Below are 13,791 nucleotides of genomic sequence, written 5' to 3'. Positions count from 1 at the left end.
TCGTATGTATTTATGGTTTTGGATTGGTGGTACTCTCTCCATATACAAATCTATACATATATAATGTATGATCGTTAAAGGGTGAGTTCATATAGATCTGTTGATCAGATTTACGCTGTTTGTAACGATGGGATTTCAATGGAATTTTAAAACAAATGGGATTTATGAGATTTCAATGGAAATTTCAGAAATACTAGAAAAATCGACAGAATTTGAGGGTATTTGGGGTGTAAACAGATTAAAAATTTGAAACAAATACTAATATTGGGAGTGTAATCTTCACTTTATAAAATACTATTCTATCATCATATTTCTGCGTGGCAACAGTAAGCTTTTCTTTGCTTTCCTAATTAGATCTGATATATATATATATATATATATATATACACACTGTGTTTTTGGTACTGGATTTTGTTAGTGCCGTTCACTGCGCTTCTTGTTATTACATATCAATATTCCAATTTTATGCCATCATAAGCTATTATTAGTAAATACTTATTAGTAATTATAAGTATTAATATCAAGTTCTTAAATATTTTATTCCGTGGATCGTTATAATTTAGGTAAGACAAAAAATTTCAATGACAAAAAAGGAGTTCAGGATTGGGTGATATGGGCAAAATTTACGAAGGTACGTATTTTTTAATGCATTTTACTTTTTGTATTATTGGCACATCTTAATACTAAACTTTTATTTTTTCCCTCATGTATTTGATAAACACTTCATTAATTGTTGCTTTTCATTGAATAGATAGATCAATATTTGTACCATTATAACAAGTTACTTTAATTTCATATTGCATCATTAATTGTTGCTTTACATTGAATAGATAGATCAATATTTGTACCATTATAACAAGTTACTTTAATTTCATATTGCAAATAATCTTAAAGTTAAAAGGCCTTTTTTACTTTATCCTTTAAATGAGTTCTTAAGTGTGATCAGATCGCCAAATTGCATGCACACGATCTATGTAAACAAATGTAAGGAACCCCATAAACACAATAATAATTAAGCTTTTAGTCATTTTATTAAAATAAATAAATAAAAAGGTTATGGACACGTGGTGCTTTAACATTTATACTTGAGTGCGTGAGATGTTAGCAAAATCTACAGTTACTACAGACCCATATGGAATTCGTTTAACTCTTTTTTCTTTCCTTTCCTTCAATTTATTGGCTGGAAATTTGATACTTTCTTTTTTAGTTTAATACAAATTAGTGGAAAAAGTTCGGTTATAAGTTTTAAATTGTGGTTTGTAGAGTTGTTTTAGATTCTTAAAATAGTTCTCGGAAGAGGCAAATTTTGTATTTAGTACTATTGGCTAATGAGCTTGGATGCCAGCGATATGATCATGTCAATTGGCGTTTCCTTTTATATTTCATATAGAGAATGGGTTTAGTGAGAGATGAAGGATCTGAAGTTCAACATGCATATCCACCAGTTATATCGTTGGCAGTTCGGTGTTAGTAGTTGAGGATGCCAGAAGTGACATGGGCCGGATATGACCCGCGAACATGGCATCCGGTCCGAGCAGCTGGGTCCAGCCCATAGAGAAATACTGCCATATGGGCCGAACGCGAATAGCCCATCAAAGATGACCAAAACCCACAGAGGAACGAGCCCAGATCTAGCAATCCATTAGTGTTTGTAAGTATCTATAAATATGAGAAGTAATGGATAGAGAAGGGGATGATTCTGTTGAAGTGTAAGAATTCTAGAGAGAGAAAATGGAAATGAATTCCTTGCATCTTCAATTGGCGCCGTCTGTGGGAAGCGTTGAAGATTGATTGATCATTGATCAATATCGCGTGGATTCAGACCAATTCGTGAAGACGAAACTCGATCTTCGGGAGTTGGATCCAGATCTGAGAGATTGTGACCTATTCTGGAGGAATTTTAGTTCTGTTGCTTTGACGGAAGTGGCTTCAGATCTACGCAACAACGAGTTGTTCGATTGTGGCCGGATCTGATGGATTTGGAATTCGGAGAATTCAGATCTCGTAAACCGTAAGCATAACTCGGAGAATTCGAGTCCAGATCTGAAAAATTCACGCTCACGAAGCTCAGATCTACTCAAGATTCGATCGATCATGTGTACCATATCCAGTTGAAGATGGCTCTGAATACGGAGAACGACTCTTTAATGTGCAAATGTTTCCCTACAAGTCTGGCCGGACCGGCGCTTAGCTGGTTCAAGAACTTGCCTAGGGGCTTGATTGATAGCTTCCGGAACCTGTGCGATCGGTTCATAAGCCAGGACTATGGGAACAAGCGTCCGCCGAAGGATATCTCGAGCCTATTCACAATGAAACAGCACAAAGATGAACGTCTCCAGGCTTTTCTCACCAGGTTTAACCTCACTAAGAGTATGGTGATTGAATGCCACCCTTCTACAGCGGTTCAAGCCTTCAAGTTGGCCATGACACGTGGCACTCCGTTCCATACCAGTCTGGTAGTGAACACGCCGATGACTATGGATGAACTCAATGAAAGAGCCGATGGCTTTGTGTGCCTGGAAGAAGAGGAGGTAGCCAATGCTCGGACACCGTCGGTCGTGTCGACCGAGGAAAAGTCCAAGGCAAAGATCAGGCAGAAGCAGGCTCAGCCGCAACGTCAGACCTCCTGGAAGGCAGAAAAGAGGTCCAGGGAGGAAGAGCTAATCACTCCGTTGAAGGTCACTCTGGCGAGGCTATATCAGGAGAACAAAGATAAGTTTCATCCACCACTGCCAATTAGGCAACCCCTCGAACAGAGGGATCAGACTAAACATTGTGCTTTCTATTCCGATTTCGGTCATCAGACTAACGAATGCAGGAATTTGAGAAGGCAAGTGGAGATGTTGATAGCTAGAGGGGAGTTTGCGAGTTATGTCCAAGGCTCGGCGATAGAGCAGAACCGACCGATGGAGCAAGTAAAAAGAAGTCAGAAGCAAAGCTCCCACAATTCACAGCCAGTTCGTATAATCAATGCTATTCACGGTCGACCCGAGCCCAGCGAAGATTCAGATGAGCTACTCCAAACGCGCCTACGACAGGCGCAGATGAAGAAAAGGGTCAGCAGTGTGAATACTCTGCACCAACAGATCACATCGATACAGATAAAGTTCGACAGGACAGACCTGCTGCGTGTTCAAATCCCCCATGAAGATCCGTTGGTAATCAGCTTGACAGTGGCGAACTGCCTGGTGCGCAGAGTTCTGATCGATCCCCGAAGTAGTGCGAATGTCATGCCGAGGGACACATTTGATCGGCTCGAGATTAAGCCAAAGAGGCTCAAGCCCACTGGAAATCCCTTGTTAGGATTTGATGGTAAGAGGGTGGAGCCCATCGGTATGGTGGAAGTAGAAGTTCAAGCTGCAGAACGAGCTCTTATGGAAACTTTTGTGGTTGTGGAGATTCACCCCTCGTACAATCTCCTGGTGGGAAGAGGATGGATTCACAGAGTCCAAGGTGTGCCCTCAACTCTGCATCAGGTCATGAGGTGCCTCGGACCCGACGGATATAAGGTGATAGACATTCATGGGGATCAGGTTGCAGCCAAAGAGTGTTATTTTGTCACACTAAAATATGCTGGGAAAGGGAAGGCGCCCATTCATTCGGCGAGCCCAAGATAGCAATTACAGGAACCTCCACCCAAGCAGAATAGGGTGGAGGAGCCAGTTGACTTGACCCAAGAGCCCCTTCTGGATGTGCAGATCGATCAGTCCAAGCCAGAGCAAACTACCAGAGTAAGAGTAAGACTGACTAGGGAAGAGCAGCAGGAGCTGATTGACTTCTTGTCTCACAATGCCGATGTATTTGCATGGAGTCACCTGGACATGCCTGGAATTAATCCCTCCGTATCCTGTCATTCCTTGAATGTCAATCCCAATTTCAAACCAGTAAAGCAGAAGCAATGAAGGTTTGCTCCAAAACGTAACCAAATCATAGCCGAGGAGGTTGATAGGCTGCTCGATGCGGGATTCATCAGAGAAGTGCACTATCCTGATTGGTTGTCCAACGTCGTTGTCGTGCAGAAGAAGAATGGGAAATGGCGAATATGCATTGATTTCACCAATTTGAACAAAGCCTGTCCGAAGGATAGCTTCCCGCTGCCTAAGATTGATCAAATGGTGGATGCCACCACCGGGTATGAGCGCTTAACCTTTCTGGACGCTTATTCAGGTTATAATCATATCCCTATGGACCCGGCAGATGAAGAAAAAACTTCTTTCGTTACCGAGCGAGGGACATACTGTTACAAAGTTATGCCTTTCGGACTGAAAAACGCGGGAGCAACTTATCAAAGGCTTGTTAGCAAAATTTTCAAGGATCAAATAGGAAAGATTGTGGAAGCCTATATTGATGATATGGTGGTAAAGAGTAGGAAGAAGGATGATCATCTGAAACACCTGCAAGATGTATTTGATGTGCTGAGGCGATATGGGATGAGGCTCAATTCAACCAAGTGCTCGTTCGGAGTGAGTTCCGGTCAATCACAGAGGCATCGAAGCTAGCCCTGCTCAAGCAAAGGCTTTGATTAAGAATGCCGAGCCAAAGACGATCAAAGAAGTGCAAGCCCTCACAGGACGAATAGCTGCATTAAGTCGATTCATTTCTAAGTTGTCAGACCGTTGCAAGCCATTCTTTGACACGATCCGGAGTCATGGAAGACAGGTCTGGGGGGATGAACAACGACAAGCATTAACCCATTTGAAGGAATATATGCAGAATCCGCCAGTCTTGTCAACCCCGGATCCAGAAGAGAAATTATATCTATATCTCGAAGTATCTAGTGTTGTGACAAGTGCCGTTCTGATTCGTTGCAAGGAAGGGGTGCAACACCCGGTGTTTTATGTCAGTAAGACGATGACCGAGGCAGAAAGAAGGTACTCGAAGGCTGAACGGGTGATACTTTCACTCGTAAACGCAAAAAGAAAGTTGAGGCATTATTTCGAATCCCACCCTATAGCTGTCGTAACAACTTTTTCAATCAGAGTGCTTATGCACAAGCCAGAACTCTCGGGCAAAATGAAAAAATGGGCCATAGAATTAAGCTCATTTGACATAACGTATGAGCCGAGAACGGCTGTCAAAGGACAAGCGGTAGCCGATTTCCTGCTAGAATGTGACTCTAAGGGCACGGAAGAAGACCTTAGATGCGGCTCTTGGAAACTTTATGTGGATGGCTCCTCTAATCAGATGGGGGCAGGAATTGGGATTAAACTGCAAACCCCAGAGGGTACTTCTTTGAGTTAAACACTCAGACTTGAGTTCCGAGCCACCAATAATGAAGCGGAATACAAGGCATTGCTGAATGGGCTAAAGTCGGCCAGAGAGCTATAGGTCAGAAGTTTGATTGTTTATAGTGACTCACAGTTGATTGTTCGGCAGGTAAATGGTGAGTACGCGACCAAGGATGACACGATGGAGGCATATCGTTCTACCGTTCTGCATAAAGCCAAGGACTTTGCAAAGATTGAATTCATACAGTTACCGAGAGAACATAACGCAGATGCAGATCGGTTAGCATGTAGTGCTTCGAGCTCTGGCGAGACATTGGCGAGGGTGATTCTAATAGGAATACTGACCCAGCCATCTATTTTTGAAGAACCTTTAGACTCTGAACCTTGGCAAGTCAATGTCATACCGTATGAACCGAGTTGGATTGACCCCATCATCACTTATATTCGAGATGGCGTTCTGCCTATGCAAAGGGATGAAGCTAGGAAAATCAAACAGAATGTTGCAAAGTACGCCATAATGCATAACCAGCTGTACAGAAGATCCTACTCTGGCCCATACTTGAAATGTGTCACCCCCACAGAGGCTCGGCAGGTGTTGCGAGCTATTCATGAAGGCGTATATGGAAATCATTCTGGGGGAAGATCGTTAGCGCACAAAATAATGACACAAAGGTATTTCTGGCCGAACATGTCGAGAGATGCGGAGGAGTTCTCTCGAAGGTGCGATAAATGCCAACGGTATGGACCATTGATCCACCAACCACCTGAGGAATTGCACGTAATGGCCTCACCATGGCCTTTCGCGCAATGGGGGATGGATGTGGTCGGTCCTCTACCAACTGCGAGAGCTCAGAACAAGTATGTGTTACTGGCCACGGATTACTTTACTAAGTGGGTGGAAGCAGAACCATATCCGAGCGTGACTCAGACTCATGTGAGACGATTTATCTGGAGCCATATTATTTGCCGATTCGGCGTTCCAAGGTCAATAGTCATGGATAATGGCACGAACCTCGACAGCAAGCAAGTAAGAGAGCTGCTGGAGGAGTATGGAATTAATCAAAAGTTGGCTGCAGTAAGTCATCCCCAGGCAATGGACAAGCAGAAATTATAAACAGAACAATTTTCGCCTGCATGAAGAAGAAGCTGGAGGACCATAAAGGGAAGTGGTTGGATGAACTCCCGAACGTCCTATGGGCTTACAGAACCACCCCAAGGCGGCCGACTGGGGAGAACCCGTTTGCAATGGCGTATGGAACCGAGGCGGTTATACCGATTGAGCACTTGGTCCCAATTATCAGAAGCTTAACATGGAGTCAAAGTCAGAACGACAGAATGTTAAGATTGAACCTCGATATGATAGATGAAAAGAGGGACGCTGCAGCAATAAGGCTTGCATCATACCAGCAAGTATTGGCGAATAGTCACAACAAAAGAGTGAAACACAGAGATTTTGCCCCTTGCGATCTGGTTCTGAAAAGAAAGGTGGGAATAGTCAAAAAAATGATGCCACCCTGGGAAGGCCCATACAGAATTGCAGAAGTCATAGGGAATGGGGCATATACATTAGAAACCATGGCAGGAAGGTTGGTCAACAAGCCCTGGAATGCTACGTCTCTGAAGAGGTACTATCAATAAAAGCTAAGTTTCAGTTTTATCGGATGTTGTTTGTTTTCAATCAAGTACGTATGAACGTGCAAATTCCTGAGATTTATAAAAATAGCTTTCCTTTTCAAGGGGTTAAAAAAAAAAAAAAAATGAAAAAATGAAAAAAATAAAAAAAGCCAAGTGGCAAGTGGCAATCTAGCCGAGCGCCAGGCACTTAAGCAAGATAAGTGGCAGCTGGCACCATGAGCCGAACGCCAAACACTTGCTAAAAGTAAAAAAGCCAAATGGCAAGTGGCATTCTAGCCGAGCGCCAGGCACTTAAGCAAGATAAGTGGCAGCTGGCACCATGAGCCGAACGCCAAACACTTGCTAAAAGTAAAATAGCCAAGTGGCAAGTGGCATTCTAGCCGAGCGCCAGGCACTTAAGCAAGATAAGTGGCAGCTGGCACCATGAGCCAAATGCCAAACACTTGCTAAAAATAAAAAAGCCAAGTGGCAAGTGGCATTCTAACCGAGCGCCAGACACTTAAGCAAGATAAGTGGCAGCTGGCACCATGAGCCGAACGCCAAACACTTGCTAAAAGTAAAAAAGCCAAGTGGCAAGTGGCATTCTAGCCGAGCGCCAGGCACTTAAGCAAGATAAGTGGCAGCTGGCACCATGAGCCGAACGCCAAACACTTGCTAAAAATAAAAAAGCCAAGCACTCACTCACACGGCAAAGTCAATATGAAAAAGTATTGAAAGTGAGTTTGAACAAAGCATAGTACAAAAAGTCTTATCGTCTCATTCATAATAAGCTTCGAGGTTACAAAAAGTGAAGCATTCAAATCACATGACTACACGAGAGTATGAAATTGAGGGATCTGAAAAGCCCTAGCTAGCTGCCTCAGTACCGTCGGCTTCCTGGTTGTGCTGACTCGCCTCCTCGTTCCCATTAGCCATCTCACCCTCATGAGGTGGGGAATCGAGATGAATAACAGAGTCGTTCTGCTGGGGCCCAATATCAGCAGTGACTATGGGAGATACCATAGTTGACGAAGGAAGAGCGATCAGAGGCTGAACGGTAGAAGGAGCTGTAGTGATCCTGGAGGAAGCAATCTCCTGACACTCATCAAATATGTGCTCGGCTGCGGTGGATTCTGGGTCAACATAAACCCCCGGAGGGTCAATCCCTAGATCCTTATCAATTTCATCCGGAGTTGAACTGGTCTGGCCCTCAGCCGGAACTCGGTCGGAAAAACCATCTCTGAATCCCTGAGCATATCTAAGAGCTCCAACTCTTGAAAACCGAGCATGAAGAGCCAACATGCCACCATTCACTCTGCTAATGGTGTCAATCAGAGCGTTGCGCTCGTCCAGAGCTCTTTTCTCAAATGCCATCCGAGCAGAATGCTCGTCAGCCAGAAGGCGCTGGAGCTTTACCTTTTCATCTCTGATTGAATCGCGCTCAGTCTGCCAGACACTCTTCTCAAGCTGAAGGGCATCTTTTTCATCCTGAAGAGAGTCGTTTTCCTTTTTCAGAGCATCTCTCTCTTTTTCAGCTTTTTCAAACCGAGCCAATATCTCGGTGTTCTTGTCGGCAAGAACTTTGTTTTCCTTATTAGCCACATCCAGGCTATCAGAGAATTTACGGGCCCTGGCGTTCCCCATCTCCACCTGTTTCTGCATAGCCATCATACTGAACAAAGTCTGCATAGATATGCACGAATACTGGTTAAACCCATCGCTTGGTCGGACGAAGGCAAGAGCAAATATTATGAAAAGATTCATGAGTTAGAAAATAAAAGTCACCTCCATGGCAGATTGGGGAAAACGGATGAACACATCCTTTTGTGACAGACTCTTCGCTGCCTCAAGGTCTTTTGGAGTCCACATGCTCCTATAGTACGCCATGGCGGTCTGGCCATCCTTGATCATGGTCTCGTTCGGCTTCACGAACGTCCCATCCGTTCGGGTGTATCGAGGAGCCCATAGTGGTAAAACAGGAGTAGAAGCAGAGGCAGAAGCTGAAGCAGAAGCAGAGGCAGCAGCTGCAACAGGCCCGAAGGGGGCAGGAGCTCTGACTGGGCGATGTAAGAGAGCGCTCGGCCCAGAAACTCGGGTCCTCCTTGTAAGAGATTCCTCCTCGAGGTTGACTCCACCGTCAGGATGAGGTCTTTTGCCTCGCTCTTTATCCTGAACACCCCCAACAGCAGCAGGGGTAGTAGTGATCTGTGGAGATGCGCTCGGGTTGGTAGCAGGGGTGCTAACAACAGGATCAATAACCACCACACTCGGGATAGTGTCAGAGATGGTGGCTGAAGAAGAGGCTGATGCGGGAGAGGAGGTTGCTCCAGCAGCAGTAGTGGCTGGAGGAGGATTTTTCCTCCTACCAAAGGAAGAAATCTGAAGCATGCTCATTGTATAGCCGAGGGATGAGAGCGCTAGAAGGTTGTCTGAAGTGAGGAGGTCTGAGCAAGAAGGAATATCGTTCAGAACGTATTGCTTCAAGTAATTACTCCTATCCCTGCAAACACTGTAGTTCAAGTCATCACAAGGTATGCCTAAGGAGCGACATAAGAAAGTACAAAAGCGAGGAACACATGTTTCGCAGGGACAATCGTTTTTATGAGATTTGAATTTCTTATACGAGGAGACAGAACAGACGCCAAAGGCGCTCGGGATTGGGTAATCCTCTGCAGCCGGCGAAGACCAGGCCCCACTAACACCCACAATGTTATCCCTCCAACCCTTTTCAGATTTGATTGTATCCTTACATATGGACATCTTGTCGATCGGGTAAAGGTGGTAGAATGGCTCTTCAGCTCGGATCTTACTGACCTTATAGCAAAGAAGAAGATCTATGAGGTTAAGATCCAGACCTCTATCACGAATCAGTAATAATATAACGGATATGATTCTAAGGAAATTTGGGTTTACCTGCAGAGGGGATATCCCCAGTCTATTGAAAACATAGTTAAAAAAGGGATGCAGAGGGAACCTAACGACATTTAGTTGAAGGTTAGTAAATAAAACCTCGCCGGGAAGAAGGCCGGCACTGGTCATAATATTAACATCCTTAGGGCAAACCCTAACTTGGATGTCGTCAGGAAGTCTAAGTCTCATACGGAGAACATTTAGATCTACAACCATGGTGAAAGCGTATGAAGGATCTAAAAGAGTAAAAAGAAGCCTACCGAAAGTAAAAAGGAACAAGACTAACCTCTGGGGTAGAAAGCAGCAAAGAGCACTGCAAGATCGCTGGAAGAATGACTCTTGAAGAATTTCACCGGATGAAATTTAGCACTGTTTAAAAAAGATGAGCGAGAGATTTGACTGATGATGGAGAGAGATGGAGACGGTAAAAAGGCATGAAGTGGCATTCTAGAGCCTTATAAAGATGAAGTGGACCCGAGGGCCGAAGCGTCAGGGAGGCGAGAAGTTTATCGAATCCCGGAACATTAATTCCGGATCCGACCGCCCATTCCCCCATAAGAGTTTCTCGAGCCGTCAACGTCACGATGAGACGCCTTTTATAATTACCCCCTTATTAAATAGGGAGTAATTATGGGAGCAATTGAGGATGCCAGAAGTGACATGAGCCGGATATGACCCTCGAACATGGCATCCGGTCCGAGCAGCTGGGTCCAACCCATAGAGAAATACTGTTATATGGGCCGAACGCGAATAGCCCATCAAAGATGACCAAAATCCACAGAGGAACGAGCCCAGATCTAGCAGTCCATTAGTGTTTGTAAGTATCTATAAATATGAGAAGTAATGGATAGAGAAGGGGATGATTCTGTTGAAGTATAAGAATTCTAGAGAGAGAAAATGAAAATGAATTCCTTGCATCTTCAGTAGTCGGTCTCGTGCCCGGTTTCCTCGCTTGTTTGAGATGTCTTTAGTTCCCCTTTATATATATTTTTTGTTTTATGTTTTTATTTTTTTATATTAGCTAATCTGTTGCGCGCAGATGAGGTGACGATCCAAGATCTGGACAAACAGATCTTGGATCTGGCCAAAGATCCAAGGTGCGGCTAAGATAGAAAGGGGGCGGCACAGATATATATGCAGATGGCTTAGAAATTCAGAAGTTGATATTGCTGGAAGAAAAGTTGTGTTAATGGGCCTCTCTTTGAAATAAATAAATCTTCACTCTCGATTTCAATTTCAAATCTTACAGCTTGCTCTTGGGTTTCGGGTTTGGTCACGGAGATCATTTGTGTTGTGCTTCTGACTTAAAGAAGATACTAATCAGTGGACTTGCATTTGGATTTTCTTTTGTGCTCCGAAATTGAGTTCTTTTTAATGTCTAAGAACAGTCTTTTTTTGCATTGATGTGGTGTGGGTGAGTTTGCACCCTTTTTAATTCAGTTTTTGTGCCTTTTTTAATTCAGTAATTTGGTGTTCTTTTGTGGTTTGAAACTACTGCTAAAACCGAGTTCTTTTTAATGTGTAGGCCTTTTTTGGCATTAATGTGGTGTGGGTGAGTGCACCCTTTTTTAATTCAGTTTTTGTGTCTAGCTTGTACCTTAATCTACATGAGTTGGCCCATCTCTTCTTGAAAATCAGATAAATACTAATTTAACTAATTAATTAAACATTTTCTGGAAACTAATCAGATAAATACAAATGATTCTTAAATTTACCATCCAATTTAGCAACAAAGGCTTGGAGCTTATTACCAACCATCTGAATCAGCCCATTTGAAGCCGAAAATGTGAGATGTAATTCAATTAGGGCTCCAATTGAAGAACCATCAGTCAAATCATGAACAGGTGATGATTCGGTGTTGGAATAAAAACTTCGGAGCGATATGATATGTCTTGATTTAGGGTTTTATGTAACGGTTGTCTTGCAGGAAGGGTTTTGGAATCAGCATAGATTCTCACACTGTTTCTTATTTTTTTCCCTTCATTTATTTGCCGCTCCACATGGTAAGAGAAACGACGACGTGTACAATTCAAACGCATCAACTAGCCACATCCTTTCTTTATTCCTTCTTCTCCTCTCTGTCCGCTTCGGGTCAATTTGAGAAACGTATTGCAATTAAAAATTATTAAAAATTGTTGTGGAAGATTTCAATCATGTCAAAGGTAGTTTTAGATGTTTACGTTAGTTCACTAAAACAACATTAAGGTTATGAGGTAAATCTGACTTATTTATGACTAAAATTATTGTGGCCCCACAAAGTGTTTAAGACGGCCCACGTTGGAATGTGTTCTTCTCTGAGTTGGTGCACGGTTGGCTCGATAGCGCTACTCAGCCAATTTCATTGTTTTGTGATCAGCAACTTCAGTCTTTTGATCAAACGGCTATTGTTTTTTTCTCAATCTTTTGCCACTTCAAAGAATCACAACACAGTACAGTATCTGCTATCAGCAATTTTTCAACTAATTTTTATTTTTAGTTCTTCAAACTCTGTTTTGGAAAAGCACTTGTAACACAGTACAGACTCTGTTATCTGCAGCTTTTATATATACAGTAGCAAACTAGCTGTAAAGTGTAAAACACAATGTGATCAGTCTCCCATCTTTTTGTGATCAGTAACATCAGTCTTTTGATCAAACGGCTAATATTTTTTCTCAATCTTTTACCACTTCAAAGAATCACAACACAGAGCACGTCTTGTCTGACCTCTGTCATATGCCAGTCAAAAGTGACTTCTTGAATCTTGACTGGTTAGTGGCATGTAAATATCATTATCTGTCCTTTATATAATATGCTTGTGGTTATTAGTAATTTGTCATTAGAGATTAATATTCTAGTTTTATGCTGTATATAGCAAGACCTATCATCAGTATATACCAGTATATGATTTCAATTTACATCACGAGTCCATCTCTAAGATGGTCTAATGAAAGAGAATATTATTAATTCTAATGATTGACGGGCTCAAAATTTAATTAAAGAAGAGGCCACTTGCAATGCATACTCAAGTCGTTGGTAAATTATTCGAGTTGGACTCTTTTTGAGCTCGGTCTGTGTTAATTTATTTACTTAACGAACTAAGTTCAAACAAAAATATTGAACTTATTTATTAAACGAGATAATCTCAAACATTCTTTGTTCACGAGCATGTTTAGGAATAGCCTAAAAGATTCATTTAGTTATTCATCTTTAGGTCAAAAAAAAATATTCGCATTTGCGAATGTTAGGAAAATATATGAGGCCCCGTCTAACCCAAATATGTATGATGATATATAAATGTATTTGCGTATGTGAAGTGTATTTATATGAGTTTTGAGCACAGCTCGAGTGAGTCTTTTTTTATTTTTTGAAAATAATTGAGTTGAGTTCGAAAACAAAGTTTGGAACTCAAGTTGAGCTGGAATGCTCTTATTACAAGACCGAGTCGAGCTTGACTCAGTTTCAGCTTGAGCTGAGTTCGAAAACAAAGTTTGAAACTTAAGTCGAGCTCTAACACTCTTATTGCAAGACTAAGCCAATGAGCCGGGCTTGAGTCAGTTGTAGCCTGAGCATAAGCACCATAAAGCTTTTCCATTCATTTTTCCCCACTCTCAGGCAGGGGTAGGCACATGCTGGCCCACTAGAAATGTTTTTTTTTTTTTTTTTAATAAATTTGTAGAAATTAATAAAATACCCCCCCTTAAAATTAATAAAATAGCCTCTCTCTCTTGAATCTATTAAATTTTATTTTATTTTAAACGTATAATTTGTAAATATTTATAAAATTCCCAATAAAATTTATAAATTATCCCCCTAAAATTATGTGTTTCTAAAAACGTCTTTAAATCTTTATTCCTTTTCCTTTTCATACTTCAAATTTTTTTGTGTCATCTTAAAAAATTTTTGCATTCTCTTTCTACAATTAAAACCTATTTTTTTCTTCAAAATTCTATCATATATATATATATTTATTTCAGTTTTATCTTAAATTTTTTTTTTTTCTTGCACTCACGTGTAATTTATGTGTAATAACCTCTTTCTTTTTTTTTATTTATTTTTTTCT

At 41.9% G+C, this 13,791-nt stretch overlaps 1 long non-coding RNA gene across 1 annotated transcript; it reads left to right on the top strand.

The window, feature by feature from the left end:
- Positions 1-560: 560 nt before the first annotated feature.
- On the top strand, positions 561-11,218 carry LOC132302191 (uncharacterized). The gene is made up of 2 exons (XR_009480762.1): positions 561-631; positions 10,792-11,218. It is a non-coding gene; the product is annotated as an uncharacterized LOC132302191 (long non-coding RNA).
- Positions 11,219-13,791: the final 2,573 nt, after the last annotated feature.

The sequence above is a fragment of the Cornus florida genome, unplaced genomic scaffold (assembly GCF_030987335.1).
Source record: "Cornus florida cultivar Cherokee Brave unplaced genomic scaffold, ASM3098733v1 CherokeeBrave_3.0.0_Hap2_Chr04, whole genome shotgun sequence".
NCBI lineage: Eukaryota > Viridiplantae > Streptophyta > Magnoliopsida > Cornales > Cornaceae > Cornus > Cornus florida.
This window is presented reverse-complemented; position numbering and strand designations above follow the sequence as displayed.